Below are 17011 nucleotides of genomic sequence, written 5' to 3'. Positions count from 1 at the left end.
GCGCGTCCCGCTGTGCGAATCGCGTCCCCAACGGCCATGACAGTGCAGCGCTCCCGGTCAGCGGGACTGACCGGGGAGCTGCAGGGAGAAAGACGCCGTGAGCGCTCCGGGGAGGAGCGGGGACCCGGAGCGCTAGGCGTAACAGTACCCCCCCCTTAGGTCTCCCCTTTTTTTTGTCCGGTGACTGCCTCCCCTGGGATGAGGACACCGGGAAGGAATGGATGGTTTCCTCAATGGCAGGCAGTACAGCAGGAGTAGGAATGGGGAGGGAGGGCAGAGGGTGAAGCTTGGCACGGGGCAGGGAGACACAAGGACGGGAGCCATGAGGGGACACAGAGGCTTGCCTGAAGGGACTGGGAGGGGGGGGAGAGGCATTTTCTGTGGCAGGCAGAGTCCCTAACGACTTTAGGGGGACCGGATACAGGAGGAACCACAGGGTCACGGCAGGGAGTACTGGGAACTGGTTTAAGGCAGTCCTTGGAACAAGAGGGACCCCAACTCTTGATCCCCCCAGTGGACCAGTCCAGGGTTGGGGAATGGTGTAGAAGCCAGGGTAGTCCAAGGAGAACTTCGGAAGTGCAATTGGGAAGGACAAAAAATTCAATTTTCTCGTGATGAGGTCCGATGCACATTAGGAGGGGCTCCGTGCGGTAACGCACGGTGCAATCCAACCTGGCTCCGTTGACCGCGGAAATGTGGAGTGGCTTGACAAGACGGGTCACCGGAATGCGGAATTTATTCACCAAGGACTCCCGAATAAAATTCCCAGAAGCACCAGAGTCCAGGCAGGCCACGGCTGAGAGGGAAGAGCTGGCTGAAGTAGAAATCCGTACAGGCACCGTGAGACGTGGAGAAGCCGACTTAGCATCCAGAGACGCCACACCCACGAGAGCTGGGTGCGAGCGTGCGTTTCCCAGACGTGGAGGACGGATAGGGCAATCCACCAAAAAATGTTCGGTACTGGCACAGTACAGACAAAGATTCTCTTCCTTACGGCGATTCCTCTCTTCCAGGGTCAGGCGAGACCGATCCACTTGCATGGCTTCCTCGGCGGGAGGCCTAGGCGCAGATTGCAGTGGAGACTGTGGGAGAGGTGTCCAGAGATCTAAGTCTTTTTCCTGGCGGAGCTCTTGATGTCTCTCAGAAAAACGCATGTCAATGCGAGTGGCTAGATGAATGAGTTCATGTAGATTAGCAGGAGTTTCTCGTGCGGCCAGAACATCTTTAATGTTGCTGGATAGGCCTTTTTTAAAGGTCGCGCAGAGGGCCTCATTATTCCAGGAAAGTTCAGAAGCAAGAGTACGGAATTGTATGGCGTACTCGCCAACGGAAGAATTACCCTGGACCAGGTTCAGCAGGGCAGTCTCAGCAGAAGAGGCTCGGGCAGGTTCCTCAAAGACACTTCGAATTTCCGAGAAGAAGGAGTGTACAGAGGCAGTGACGGGGTCATTGCGGTCCCAGAGCGGTGTGGCCCATGACAGAGCTTTTCCAGACAGAAGGCTGACTACGAAAGCCACCTTAGACCTTTCAGTAGGAAACTGGTCCGACATCATCTCCAAGTGCAGAGAACATTGCGAAAGGAAGCCACGGCAAAACTTAGAGTCCCCATTAAATTTGTCCGGCAAGGACAGGCGGAGGCTAGGAGTGGCCACTCGCTGCGGAAGGGGTGCAGGAGCTGGCGGAGGAGATGATTGCTGCTGAAGTTGCGACTGAAGTTGCTGCACAATGGTGAATACTTCCGACAGCTGGTGGGTTAGATGGGCGATCTGTCGGGATTGCTGGGCGACCACCGTGGTGATATCAGAGATATAAGGCAGAGGGACGTCAGCGGGATCCATGGCCGGATCTACTGTCACGATGCCGGCTGGCAGGTAGTGGATCCTCTGTTTCAGAGAGGGATTGGCGAGGACCGCGCTAGTGGACCGGTTCTAAGTCACTACTGGTTTTCACCAGAGCCCGCCGCAAAGCGGGATGGTCTTGCTGCGGCGGTAGTGACCAGGTCGTATCCACTAGCAACGGGTCACCTCTCTGACTGCTGATGATAGGCGAGGTACAAGGGAGTAGACAGAAGCAAGGTCGGACGTAGCAGAAGGTCGGGGGCAGGCGGCAAGGTTCGTAGTCAGGGTGGATAGCAGAAGTTCTGGTACACAGGCTTTAGACACACAATACGATTTCACTAGGCACAAGGGCAACAAGATCCGGCAAGGGAGTGCATGGGAGGAGGTTAGATATAGTCAGGGACCAGGTGGAAGCCAATTAAGCAAATTGGGCCAGGCACCAATCATTGGTGCACTGGCCCTTTAAGTCTCAGGGAGCTGGCGCGCGCGCGCCCTAGAGAGCGGAGCCGCGCGCGCCAGCACATGACAGCAGGGGATGGGAACGGGTAAGTGACCTGGGATGCGATTCGCGAGCGGGCGCGTCCCGCTGTGCGAATCGCGTCCCCAACGGCCATGACAGTGCAGCGCTCCCGGTCAGCGGGACTGACCGGGGAGCTGCAGGGAGAAAGACGCCGTGAGCGCTCCGGGGAGGAGCGGGGACCCGGAGCGCTAGGCGTAACACTCACTACCAGGTAGACTCCCCCAGCAGGCGCGACGTCACTGATGCCTGCTGGGGCCAACACTTCCGCCCTTAGTTCTTCTATCCAGGGTGCCTCCAGCTGTTTCACCACTACAACTCCCAGCTTGCCCTGACATCTATTGGCTGTGAGGGCATGCTGGCAGTTGTAGTGGTGAAACAACTGGAGGCACCCTGTATTAAAAACAATATTCTTCCATGGCCGCGGCGCAACCCGCTCCCCCCTCATACCAAACTGCAGGACAGTCCGATAATACCCCCCCGAACCCCGAACCCCTCCGAGCAACCCGCTCCCCCCCCCTCATACCAAACTGCAGAACCGTCCGATAATATTGATGATTAAGAGCACAGATGGGTTTGTGCAGATAAAGGCACATTGAGGAAGATTTCTGCCAGATCCATGCATCGGATCAAGAGAGAAGCTGCTAAAATACCATTACATAGCAGCAAACAGATATTTGAAGCTGCTGGTGCCTCTGGAGTCCCACAGACATCAAGGTATAGAGTCCTCCAGAGTCTTGCAACTGTGCATAAACCTTCTATTCGGCCACCACTAACCAATGCTCACAAACAGAAAAGGCTGCACTGGGCAGAAAAATACATGAAGACTAATTTTCAAACAGTCCTGTTCACTGATGAGTGCTGTGCAAACTTGGATGGTCCAGATGGATGGAGTAGTGGATGGTTGGTGGACGGCCATCCTGTTCCAACAAGGCTGCGATGTCAGCAAGGCAGTGATTGAGTCATGTTTTGGGCCAGAATCATGGGAAGAGAGCTGGTCGGCCACTTTAGGGTCCCTGAAGGTGTAAAGATGACCTCTGCAAAGTATGTGGAGTTTCTGACTGACCACTTTCTTGCGTGGTACAGAAGGAAGAACTATGCTTTCCATAATAAAATCATCTTCATGAATGACAATGCACCATCTCATGCTGCAAAGAATACCTCTGAATCAATGGCTGCTATGAAAGTCATGGTGTGGCCTCCATCCTCCCCTGGCCTCAATCCTATTGAGAACCTTTGGAGCATCCTCAAGCAAAAGATCTATGAGGGTGGGAGGCAGTTTACATCCAAACAGCAGCTCTGGGAGGCTATTCTGACATCTTGCAAGCAAATTCAAGCAGAAACTGTCCAAAAACTCACAAGTTCAATGGATGCAAGACTTGTGAAGCTGCTATCAAATAAAGGGCCCTATGTTAAAATGTAACGTAACCTGTTAAAATGTTTAAAGGGGTTATCCAGGAAAAAACTTTTTTTTATATATCAACTGGCTCCAGAAAGATAAACAGATTTGTAAATTACTTCTATTAAAAAATCTTAATCCTTTCAGTACTTATGAGCTTCTGAAGTTAAGGTTGTTCTTTTCGGTCTAAGTGCTCTTTGAGGACACGTGTCTCGGGAACCGCCCAGTTTAGAAGCAAATCCCCATAAATTGTCTGTGAAAATTGTCCGTGTCCTTAAGGGGTTAAACAGTTAAAAAATGTTAGAAGTTTGATTGAAATAGCTTTCGATTTCAGTAAATCTGCTGCAAACACAACAAATGACAATCTTCAGTTCTTTACAACTTATAAAGTGTTTTGAAACTTACTGTGCTTAATAATTTGGAACAATGAATTGTAAGTTAATGATTAAAAAAAATACTGTTATCATTAGGAGGTTTGTTTAATAAAATATGAATTGTACTCATGCTGACTGTTATTTACATCAATTATTTAGGTAAATTAGAAAAATATCACTTGCATAATAATTGGAACAGGGTGTATGTGGCGTGAGTCACTTTGTTACATATACACAAAGCACAATACATTCATATTTGCAGATTTTCTTTGTATTTTTAGGGATCTTTACTTTAAAGAATTTTGACGTGCCCAAGAAGTTCACCACCTAGAAGACCAAGGCATGTACCGTAAGTATTTAAAGGGGTATTCTGGCCAAAAACATCTTATCCCGTATCCAAAGGGGATAAGATGTCTTTGGCCGGAATACCCCTTTAAAGGGTTAAAATGGTGTTTGTAGGATCAGCTGGACAGGCACCACACAGACCATGTTATGACGGCGGTTGTAGTAAGATGTGCATGTGAACATAGTCAATACATGAGAGGACCCACTGGCTTTTCAAAAACTGTACCAAGATAAGTTATTAGGCAGAATTATTGTAACTTATATTTACATTTATGGGTTTTTTCTTGTTTTTGTTTTTTGTTGGAAGATTATAAAAAAAAATTTGTTACAGGGGAAAGGTTCAAGACATGTCATTGAGGGACCAAGAGATTTAAATTAAGAAAACAAATGCACCAAATGGTTCCAAAGCAAAAAGATAGACTCTGTACTAATACGCACTGCAATCGAATTTCTTGACAAAATGTGCAGAGCTAAGGCAGTAAGTATTGATATGTTTTGTATGTGTGAAAGCTTTTTGGGCCACGCCATTTGAGAATCTCCCTAGAGTTAAGCAAATTGTGTACTTGCCTAATTCTCTGTGTTTACCTTCCTAGCAATCTCTGACCCTTTTCAAACAACAGCTAGAATGGTTAGAGAGTGAAAAAGTAAAAACTCTACATTAATTTAATTTGTTTTTTATCTTATATTTTAGGACAAGTTCAAGTATTGCAGCTTGTGCATCAGAAAGGGCAGCGGAGCCTATGGAGGACAACAACTGCGGAGCAAAGTGTGTCTAGTGCTGCAGATATGATGCAACAAGCTGTCCTACCAGGATCCTCAACTGCCGTACCAGCTCGCCAAGGCATTGCATCTGCCCTTGGTGAACTGGTCTGACCATCGAGAAATGGTAGGAGACGTCATCGAGAGTTGGAAGATCTTCTCACTGAGTCAGGAGACGGTATGATAAGATTGGATAAACATCTGCCAGCCTTTAGGGAGAGAAGTTTTTATGCCTGTTTGCATGGCAAGAGAGGGCAGTGCCATCTACAGGTCCCCCTTCAGACTTTCTTGTGTTCCTTAAATGTCTGTCCCCCATGATGGAGCAGCTGTCACTTGATATAAAATGCAAGTATCGCATTTCTTCAGTCCGAAAGCTTCAAGAACTCCTTGGCCGCCCCCCTCCGAGTCCTTTGCCACCTTCCTGTACATTGCCCCCCTTCCAGCCCCTGGCCTACTCTCAGTCCTACTACCAGCCCTTTTGACATTCCCAACATTTGGCCCATGAAGTTTTGGCCCAGTTTGGTCCGAACCATGAAAAAAACATACCCAGATTGGGTCGGAGTACAATGGCAGTGTGAACTTAGCCCTACACATTAAGATCATCTGTATCTTCCATAAAGTTTACCCCTGTTTTACAAGTTACCTGTGTGTCTGGACAGTTTCGATTGCACACACCACCACAAGTTCACCCCCAGGGACCTCACCAACTACTTTTACATATAAGCTTCTTTTACAAAAGTTCTAGGGCTCCACAGGGGAACATAAAGGGTTAGCCAGCCAAAAAGCCATCTGTGACTACATTAGAGAGGTTGTCGAAGAGGCTACTATCCTAAGTTGCCCTAGACTACCCCAACCATCCTCCCCGAGAGCACCACATCTCAGTCGATAATCTGTCTTCATTTCTTACTCACTGAAGAATATTTACCAGTGTAGGAGCCAAGAGGAGGATGTGAGGAGTCTTCAAGTGGAAAAAGAGGTATATTACAAACTTCGATTTCTGGAAAGTTGTTCATGGAGATACACATCAAGTGCAAACCTTCATGTAGACACAGGTGCAGAACATAGGCTTTATAGCCCTGGACAAGGTTAGTTTTGTTGACTCTAATTGCTAACTCTTCGTTTTTGTCACTTCTTGTTTTTCAATACCTTGAACGAACATCCCAGGCAACAGAGAAGAATGGGTTGGGACAAAGGTTGGAACATCAATCTATATATGTGGCGTCGGGGTGTGAGGTGCATGGTAGATGTTGTAACCCTGGGGGTCAGATGTTAACCCCTTCTTGTCATGATGCCAGGGTGTGGTTTAGCCTTAACCACCCGAAGATCATACCACTGGTCCTGGGCTAGGCACGGGGGCAATGAAGACACCAACATCAAGTTACGGACAACGGTAGCTTTACTGAGGGTAGACAGATGACACAGTCTATGCAGTACAGCCAATATCCCAAGTAGGTGACCAGTGACACAGGGGGACCACACAGGCTTGCTGGGACTTGCAGTAGTTAGACAGACTTTGGTGCAGGCCATGGTGACTAAACAGTAGACTTAACTTGACTGAAGTGATGACTGACAATTGGATGACTTTGGCTTACTTGCAACTGATAAGTGGTTGCAGACTTTAGGCTTGAGGCCTCCAATGCTCCAGACACAGAAACTGGAACAACTTGACTGCACTGGACCTCAAAAGGAAAGAGCATGGAAAAGAGGGAGATTGCAGCCCCTACCCTGGTTATATAGGGGGGCTGTACAAGGAGCCCATAGGTCACTTGGGGGGGGGGGGGTCACCTGGTCACTGGAGCCTCCTGGGTAACAATCATGTGATCCAAACATTAAAGCAACCGTACATTATATATACACAAAACCTATGTACCACATAGTGAACTGTAAGGGAGACCTTGGGGGCATGCAGGAAATCTGCCTGACAGGGCAGGAGGACAGTATGGGGCCACATCATCCCATACTGGGACACCGCATATGTTATCAAATAATGGGATCAGCCCTCACAGAGTATACTAGAGACATAGGAGGACCTAGATCTGAAGGCCACTATGGACCCCCTTCTCTTCTATAGCAGAGAATATGTATAAAAGTAAAAAATGCAGCTGAGCAGCTTGAATCTAAAAGTTGTTTTCTACTCTTTAAACAGCCACTTTTTAACGTGAGTGATGAAGACTTGACTGGCCATACGTTTCCTACTCATCTCTTGTCTCGCTACGATTGCTCACGTGCCTTCTAATAAAGCGGTGAAGGTTGCTTTGCATTTTTTCTTTTCCCCAGTTATGACAGCAGGGAGGGGTGGCAGCACTAGGGGCTTATTCTTGACAGAGGAGGACTGAAGTCTGTAGGAACACGGAGCTACAAACGGAAGCAAATGAACCAATTAAGGTGAAAATAAAAAGAGATGATCAGGACGGATGACGCGTCTTGTCAGAGAAAAGTCACAGAGTGAAGCAGCGGGCGCTGGAATCCAATCCGTGCTCATTAAATCCTGCACAGTGACACACAATGAAAGGGACGCGCCAACCAGCATCCATTCTTCTCCAAAAACAGCCGCTAACAAGCGCTTAACCCTTTCTAGCCTGCTATGAAAGAAACAGCTTCCTCTCAGAAATAGCGTGTGCTTAAGACTTGTTTTTCCACATCCAATGGCCTCTCTGATGGAGGTAACTGCAGCAATTAACCTATCATCCCCTGTGCAGCACTTGCGGTTTCATAGGGGGTCATTCAGATACTGTGTGTTTTAGCTGCACACAGTGATAAAGTCTGACATTTGTTAATATGAACTTTTTGGCCTTGTAGTAATGGTGCGCATGGTGAGATGTTTGGATGATGGCAGAGGTAAGAGGGAGGGTAATGCAACCTTGGCTTCTGACTGCAGTCTAGGGGTGGCTTTATCATGCAGTTTACTAACAACAGCCATAATAACAAAGGCAAATCTTCAAAAGATGGGAGGTACAGTCTTAAAACCAGTTTGAACGACATAAAGGTACTGTTGTCTGTCACTTGGGCTTACCTATGTCGTTCCACAAAGAATGTTCAGAGCAGGGCAGTAGAGTGGCGCGTCTCCATTCTACAAACCGATCAGCATTGATCAGGGCTCAAGTCCTGGAAAAAATAAAGTGAGGGAACTCCTCCAAGATTTCCACTCATAGGGTTCGTCCACACGAGCGGATCCACAGAGTATTTTACGCTGCAGATCCGCCGCTGAAGGACTGCTGCATGGTGGCTTTACACGAGCCTGCTCAGAGTGGCAATACGCCACTAAAAGCAGACACCCTGCAATGTGTGAGTTGCCACACATGCGCGGTGTACCCCTGCTCCATGAGCTAGGCCGAGAGCTGCCACGATGTGAGAGTATACTGGGCATGCACACTGCGACTCTGCTTGTAGCAGGGTAATGCCGCTCTGAGCAGGCACATGTAAAGCCACCATGCAGGGGTCCTTCAGTGGCGGATCTGCAGCGTAAAATATGCTGTGGGTCCGCTCGTGTGAACGTACCCAAAAGCTTGCCCTGGGAATGGTGTTCCTGCTGTGAAAAAAGTGCAGGAACTCAGTTCCCATGCGTTCATGCAGGACTTGAGCCCTGGCATTGATGTAGCTATATTCTGCGATTGTGACCCTCTGTTTAACCTTGTCTTGGACACTGATTCTGGTGAGGCCTATTGTTTTTTCTGGCCATCTGTGACAGCAACTCTGCAACTACTTCTAAGGGCAACCTTAAAAAATGTACTGTGCCACCAACTATGGAGCATGCATGCATGAGCTTCCTCCCAGTCTAATGATTACCCTTCATACCTTAGGGTAACCACATGAACCAGTCCTGACCTCCAGAATCACGGGGTACATGGGTTATGGGTAAGCTTGGACAACAGTTTACATTGGTAACGTTACTTCAAACCAGAATTGTGTGCCAACATTTTGGCACAGTTTTTTTTTTTCCTAGCGCCTTTAGGCCTTTTAAACCCCAAAATCATGTCTAACAGTTTTGGTAAATGTGAGCTATATAGTCTCCTAAAAAGGGGGAAGACAATGTTAAACATTTACTGGGACCTATACACTGCACAGAACACACCATTCTACGTTTACATCTATATATATCAAACTCAGCGTATGTATGTATAAATGTATTTTTATACGTGTCAGCATAATTTCCAAATGGCTGGAGATATTTTGATGTAACTTAGTACACACCTTACTTGTAAAAGTCAACTTACAATATAGTAGAATTAAAACAACCCAACCCACCCGCATTACAGAGGGTGGGAGTTCTTGTCTGAAGTCCCATGCATGTTTATGGGACTTCCGTTGCATTTTACGATCGCAAGCAGAGAATAGTTAGATCGTGTGGGGGACAGGATATCAGGACTGGATTTGAGGTCAGGATATAATGTCGGGATATAATGTCGGGATATGAGGTTGAGATATAAGAACAAGATATAAGGACGGCACATGAGCATGGGATAGTCATTATTGCTTTTCCTCTCCCACAGGTAGGAAGGCCGGGCAATGCCAGATAATCAGCTAGTAAGATATGAAGGATCACGTTTATACTACTAATCTTGTTTTATGTGGTAGAGGAAGTTTCAGTCCCCACCAGACTTCAGGAACTGGGTTTGGCACAGCCTTTCCAACCCCTTAAAGGGGTACTCTGCCCCTAGACATTTTATCCCCTATCCAAAGGATAGGGGATAAAATGTCTGATTGCGGGGTTCCCGCCGCTGGGAACCCCCGCGATCTCTCCTGCAGCACCCCATGTCATCTGCTGCATGTATCAAACTTCACTCTCTGCCTGATGATGGGCGATAAAGGGGCTGGAGTATTGTGACATCACGACCATGCCCCCTCGTGATGCCCCACCCCATCAATGCCACACCCACTCCTATAGACTTGTAACATCAGGAGTAGGCAGGTCCATGATGTTGTGCTACTCTGTATCCTGCATCGCCCGTCATCAGGCAGGGAGCGAAGTTTGATACGTGCAGCAGATGACAGGGGGTGCTGCAGGAGAGATCCCGGGGGTTCCCATCGGCGGGACCCCGCGATCAGACATCTTATCCCGTATCCTTTGGATAGGGGATTAGATGTCTAGGGGCGGAGTACCCCTTTAACTAATGGGTGTTTTGTTTACTGGGTGATGTAGCTGGGCCCAGGTAGGGGTGACTTATTGAAAGTATATTTCTCATCTTGACAGTACAGCACTTTGTATATAATATTGGATAGTGATAGCTCGCTGCTTAAATAATATTTTCTGTTTTAAGACGTGTTAAACCCTTTCAAGTGTGTTATTCAATCTCTTTTTCCTTTTGTAATATGTTTCAGCAGCTGTAATGTCTAAATTATATGGAACAGGTTGCCTCAATTGATGTATAATCTCGTATCTATGCTGCCAATTGCAGGATGACTACAACTGCACCAACTAAAAGAGGGAAATGGAAAATCAGTAGAGAGAAAATGCAAATATAAAGGCTAATTAAAGGGGACTGTATGACTTATAGAGGGATGTTTGAGATGAGAAAAACATGGCTTCTAGAATCAGCATCACTCTAGTTAACAGGCAGTGTCTGGTATTGCAGCTCAATACTAGTCACTTGAAAACTGCAATACCAGACAGAACCCATTGCTACATGAGATGTCTTGTGTAAAACACAAACACTTCCCAGATTGCTAATAGACAGACTAAGCTCTGTATGACACTGAAATGATGCTGTGAGATTAAACTTATGAACACAGTAGAAGGAGACAATCTGTTGTCATGGTAGTTCTGTACTAGGCCTCCATGGCTGCCATGACAGATTGAACGGATCAATGCAATGACTGATTATTGCTCATACTAGTCCTCTAGTGGTCCAAAAAAAGTCATAGAAAAATAAAAATAAAGTTTTTAAAATAAAAAAATCCACCTCATAATAAAAAATGAGAATTAGCCCCTGAGCAGCGGTCTGACTATAAAGCAAGTGCAGGAGCTGCCCTGGTTTTATTGACTCCGAATGACTACTGCTATCAGCAGCTGTGCACTTTTCCTCTGGACAGGTTTTGTTAAATCTCCCCCATAATTTTTATGATGCCATACAGTTAAAGTAGTAAAACATAATATTTGAATTGAGTATCGTTGTAATCGTACTAACCTGAATACAGACAAGAAGTCAGTTTTACCTATTCACAAACAGCACAAGCTCTGGTCCTGTCACCTGAAATGGAAAGAGGTTCATAGTTGATATATCCAATCCAGGCAGGTTTTTTTTTTTTATAAAACTTTTTTGAAACCCTTCAACATTTTCAGTACCTGGGTTTTCAACAAAAACTTCAGTTTTTCAGTGGGAGTGACCTTTCTGCCAGCACTGCTCTATGATGTACTTTCTGCTCTAACTTCCTATGGCTATAGTCCACACAGGATTGTATGTATAAGGGCAGGTTCACAACACGTTTTCTCCCATACGGGAGCGCATACGGCAGGGGGGAGCTAAAACCTCGCGCTCCCGTACGCCTTTCTATGCGCTCCCGTATGCAATTCATTTCAATGAGCTGGCCGGAGTGAAACGTTCGGTCGGCTCATTTTTTGCGCTGTATGCGCTTTTTCCCCGGACCAAAAACTGTGGTCAACCACAGTTTTATGTCCAGTTGTAAAAGCGCATACGGCGCAAAAATGAGCCGACCGGAGCGCATAGAAAGGCATACGGGAGCGCAAGGTTTTAGCTCCCCCCTGCCGTATGCGCTCCCGTATGGGAGAAAACGTGATGTGAACCCACGTTCACTTGCTATAATTGGCTCTGAGTGTTCTGGGTTGATAGATAGACAGATAGATGGTGTCCCAGCACCAATGGCTGTCCTGTGACTTTGGACTGCTTCGAGGAGCTTTGCAGCACTAGGTGTTGGGCCCACTAGAGACCTACAGTTATATTAATTATGTTCATCTATGTTACTGTACCCTTAAGAGAGGAGCCGTGTAAACCCCATGTGAACCTGCCTGCCAATAGGAACCCCCAAATTCTCATCATTATAGTGTAGTGGGGTAGGAGTTGCCCCAGTCTAAGTCTAGTTTAGGCTGCATTCACATCTCGTTTTTGCAATACGGTTCCCGTATCCGGTTTCAATAAAAAAATTTAGAACCGTACTGCAAACCGTATGTATAGACATTTCATAGAAAACCGTATGCCAACCGTAGCATCCGGTTGTGTAAGTTTTGCATCATTTACGGTTTTATCAGTTTTTTACCCGTACACAAAACCATAGTCTACTACGGTTTTATGTCCGGGTGAAAAAATGGACACAAACCGTATGTTTTAAAAAAAAAAAAATGGTGGTCTATGGGAACCGTACTGAACCGTATGTGCGTACGGTTCCATCCGGTTTGCACAATCCGGTTTTGCAGTTTGCACATGCTCAGTGCATGCCGAAAGTTCTTCCCACAAATAGAACAAGAAGAACTTTATTTAAGGACAAACATAAAACTGTATCCGTTTTTGTTTTTTTTTAAACGTATTAAACCGTATGCAACCGGACATCGGTTTTAAAACCGTATACGGTTTAAAACCGTACAGAGGTCTATACGGTTGTATACGGTTTGGTCCGGTTTCGAGAGATACGTTTTTTCACAAAAATCCTGATACAGGAACCGTATTGCAAAAACGAGATGTGAATGCAGCCTTTGTCTGAGTCACAGTTTGGTTCAGGTGTGTTGTGTGGAGAAGCCTCAAGCAAGCCTTGCTCAAAGCTCCTTCATCTGGTCCTTCTGCAAGTGTTATGTCCCAGTACAGGACATGGTCTACACTTAGTTCCTGTTAGGTTGAGTCCCTCGGTGACCTGGGGCTCTCCCGCAGTGTCTCCCCTGCTGTTACTATACTGCCATTTATTGTAATAGGATTGTAGTCAGTGTATTCATGTATAGTTTGGTCATCTAGAGGACCTGTGAGATGCCACTTGTTATGTTTATGTTATCACATGTTACCCAGAGGGCACTACTACTTATAGTCAAGTCCAGCCTAAAGTCAAGATTTCTAAAGTCTATTACAAGTCTAATTGGTCCCAGCAAGCTCCGAGGTCCTTCTGTGTTCCTGGCCACCTCTCTGGGATTCTGGCCTAGCTGTGAAGATAATAACTCAGTAAAGCCTCCATTCAACCATAACTTGGTTGTGGACTCTCCCTTCACTGCCTAGCCATTGGAATAGCGGAGATACCATTCTTGTGGTTCGGGCACTCAAAAAACAAACTGGCATCACGAACATTGGGGGTTAACAACACCTTGCCTCTGGGGTTAATACCATCTTGCCCCATCCACGTACACCGCTACACTCTGTGATCCCACCATCACCGTGGGTCACCACAATCTTGGTGTCACGAACTGGATACGGGTGTGTGCCTTAACCACCAAGTCAAGTCAGGCCAGCCATTAACAAGATACGGGTGCATCAGTGGTGTGCTGGCTCTCGCTCCCCACCATGGAATTACAATCCTTGTATTTTGCAACCGTTTAAATGGAATAAAATTTCATCCTGCTGAAGTAATAGTCCGGGTGAGTGCGACTTCATTTCTTTCTGCTATATGTTATTTAAAACTTTTAATACATTTATCAATTTTTTGGGAATAAAATGTTTAAAAAAAGCAGCAACTTTTTTTTTTTTTTACGTTCACCATATGGTATCATTAACATTATATTTAATAGTTCGGATATTTACGCACGCGGTGATACAATTTTTATTTTTTTTATTGGGGGAGGGGATTTTTCTAACTTTTTAAAACTTTTTTTACTTTTATTTTTACACTTTTATAGTCCCCATATTTATAGCAATCATTCGATTGCAATACTGTTCAGTGTTATCGGTAATCTTCTGCTCTGGTCAGCTCAATCTCAGACCAGAGCAGAAGACCCGTGGAAGGCAGTGGAGGATTGTGAGAGGACCTCTGTCTGCCGTTCAGGATGACCGGATCGCCACAGCAGCTCTGCAGGCGATTCGATCATCCATTTTAGTGACCGCAGCACTGCAGATGCTGTGATCTGTATTGATCACGGCATCTGAGCGATTAATGACAGACATCCGTGCGATCGTGGATGTCGGCCATTACTGGATGATCCCTGGCTGCTATTAGCAGCCGGGACCTGCCACACATGACCCGAGCATCGCGCCAATGCTCACGGTTATGTATAGGATGTAAATGTACGTCCTGGTGCGTTAAGTACCACCTCCCAGGACGTATATTTACGTTGTGCGTCTTTAAGGGGTTAAAGTGACAGCGCACTCAAGGAGATCGACAAAATGCCAGCACCCAGCTCTCCAGATAGAATCAGTGAAAGTGCCCCTTCATCACCAGCAGTGGGAACATCTGTTACACCAGCGGTAGGGGTCTTGACGGTTCCGCTTGCAGTCCCTGTCAACCACATGGGTGCCCCCGCAACAGCACCAGTATTTCTGGGGAATCCAGTCCTTCCCATCTACAACGGAGATCCCTTCACCCTGAGGGATTTAAGGAGAATATTCAGAGCTTGTCTGTCTTTTACTCTCTCCCTCCTAAACAGGTGCCGCTGCTCACAGGACAACTACAAGGACCAGCACTTGAGGAAGTCTGCACCTGGCCTGCCTCCGAGAAGGCGATGGTAGAGCAGATCTTCGAGGGGGTTATACCAGATATTTGAGTCACATTCTCCGTCGGAGGTACGTCTCCGGTTGTATGGAAGACGGCAGAAGCCAGGTTAGACGCAGAGCTTATGCAGCTTTACAAAATGCCCTAGAGACTGTTCAAAAGCTAGATGGTATCACTCCCGGTCAGGGTAACAAAGTACTGCTGGACAGGTTTATTGATGGGCTCATAATAAAAATGGGACATAGCTCAGTTGAGGCATGTGTTTAATCCACTGTTTTGCATAGTCAAGTCATCAAATGCATAGTCAAAGGTCCTTAAAGTAAAGTTATATGTATTGGTCCTAGTCATTATTAATCTTGTTTTCGGTTGAACACCAAAAATCAGAGCATGTATGGACAATATTACAGAGACTCTTATGTTATCAGTTTTTACCAAAGGAAATTTACCAGCCAGGAATGGACGTTTCATTTGCAGAAAATGCCTCAGGACTGCATCTGGCCCCAGGGCCACCTCGACCCTCAACTCTAACCAAAAATGCGTCGAGGGCGACTTGTGTTAAGTAGGGGGGTTTGTGATGTTCAGTACAGGACATGGTCCTGCACTACACTTAGGCCCTCTCAGGTTGTGTCCCTCAGTGACCGGGGCTCTCCTGCAGTGTCTCCCCTGCTGTTACTATACTGTCATTTCTTGTAATAGGATTGTAGTCAGTGTATTAATGTATAGTTAGGTCATCTAAAGGACCTGTAAGATATCACTTATGTTTGTTTATGTTATCACATGTTACCAAGAGAGCACCAGTTTAACACATGACCCGCAGCTTGGCTTTGGCTCAGCCCCCCTCTATATAAGGGGGAGGCCATTACAATTCTCTCTCTTCCCTCTTCCATCACTTGACTGAGACCAACAAACACCAGAGATCTCAGTGCTAGTGACCTGGAAGGCCTCCAATCTACAGTCATTCCAGTAAGTGAAATCTATGTCTGCGGTCACTACTACCTATAGTCAAGTCCAGCCTAAAGTCAAGATTCTAAAGTCTATTACAAGTCTAATTGGTCCCAGCAAGCTCCGAGGTCCATCTGTGTTCCTGGCCACCTCTCTGGGATTCTGGCCTAGCTGTGAAGATAACACCTGTCTTAACTCAGTAAAGCCTCCGTTAAACCATAACTTGGTTGTGGACTCTCCTTTCACTGCCTAGCCATTGGAATAGCGGAGACACCATTCGTGTGGTTCTGGTACCCAAAAACCACTCTGGTGTCACGAACATTAGGGGTTAACAACACCTTGCCCCTGGGATTAATACCATCTTACCCCATCCACCTACACCGCTACACCCCGTGGTCCTGCCATCACTGTGGGTCACCACACAAGGATATCCCTTACGGTGGAAGTTCATGCCCTGGCGGAGAAGGCTTCAATACCTTGGCAGAACCCTACCTACCAGGATTAAGCTACCCATCTTACAAGTCAGTATTAACCTGTTTGGTGAAAGCACCACAAGTCCCAGCAAGGCAACAGGGCTCTCAAGTGGTTACATTGCATTCTGTCACCCACAACCAACTGTCTGTGTATTACCATCTGCACCCAGCTCAGTAAAGACAGTTATCCGTAACCTGATGTTGGTGTGTTTATTTACTCCCCGTGTCTGGCCCACGAAAAGCTGACTGTGTATAGGATAATGGTACCCTGGCATCACGAAGTGATAAGGTATTTCTCCTAACACCATCTGTAGTACCACAGATAGATAGATAGATAGATACAGACAAAGAATAAGTCAGCCAGCACTTTAGTTGATACCAAACTACTATATGGACCTGGCCTACAGGTGCACGCTACTAGGCTAAATATACAGCAACAGAAGAATGCAGCAGCACACTGCCAGCACAAGGATATAGGTGAGATAGTGAGGCACTTCGCTCACAAATTTGTCTCCGCCAGCGGACAAATTGCGAGCTAAGTGCCTCACTATCTCATAGTTTCACATTTGCATCTATTACACCATAGCTGTATAGCTCTCCATGTTTTATCTGCATGTTCATGTTTCACCTATATCCTTGTGCTGGCAGTGTGCTGCTGCATTCTTCTGTTGCTAGATAGATAGATATTCAATAGATAAATAGTCTTCTGGATAATTTTTGTGCATGATGATCTGCATAACACATGTACTGACAAATAACAGCACATACATGAGTGCAGATGAATGTAA

The 17011-nt window shown here is 46.4% G+C and overlaps 1 protein-coding gene across 8 annotated transcripts in view; it reads right to left on the bottom strand.

The window, feature by feature from the left end:
- Positions 1-17011, bottom strand: part of SDK2 (sidekick cell adhesion molecule 2) — a 727771-nt gene that overhangs the window by 618680 nt on the left and 92080 nt on the right. For all 8 annotated transcript variants that reach the window (XM_056550647.1, XM_056550649.1, XM_056550648.1 and 5 more), the window contains one exon: positions 11358-11420. The gene's annotated coding sequence lies outside the window, so the exon portion shown is untranslated. The remainder of the gene's footprint in view (positions 1-11357; positions 11421-17011) is intronic.

The sequence above is a fragment of the Hyla sarda genome, chromosome 13, assembly GCF_029499605.1.
Source record: "Hyla sarda isolate aHylSar1 chromosome 13, aHylSar1.hap1, whole genome shotgun sequence".
NCBI lineage: Eukaryota > Metazoa > Chordata > Amphibia > Anura > Hylidae > Hyla > Hyla sarda.
The sequence above is the reverse complement of the archived record's forward strand: the minus strand, read 5'-3'. Positions and strand labels throughout refer to the sequence as shown.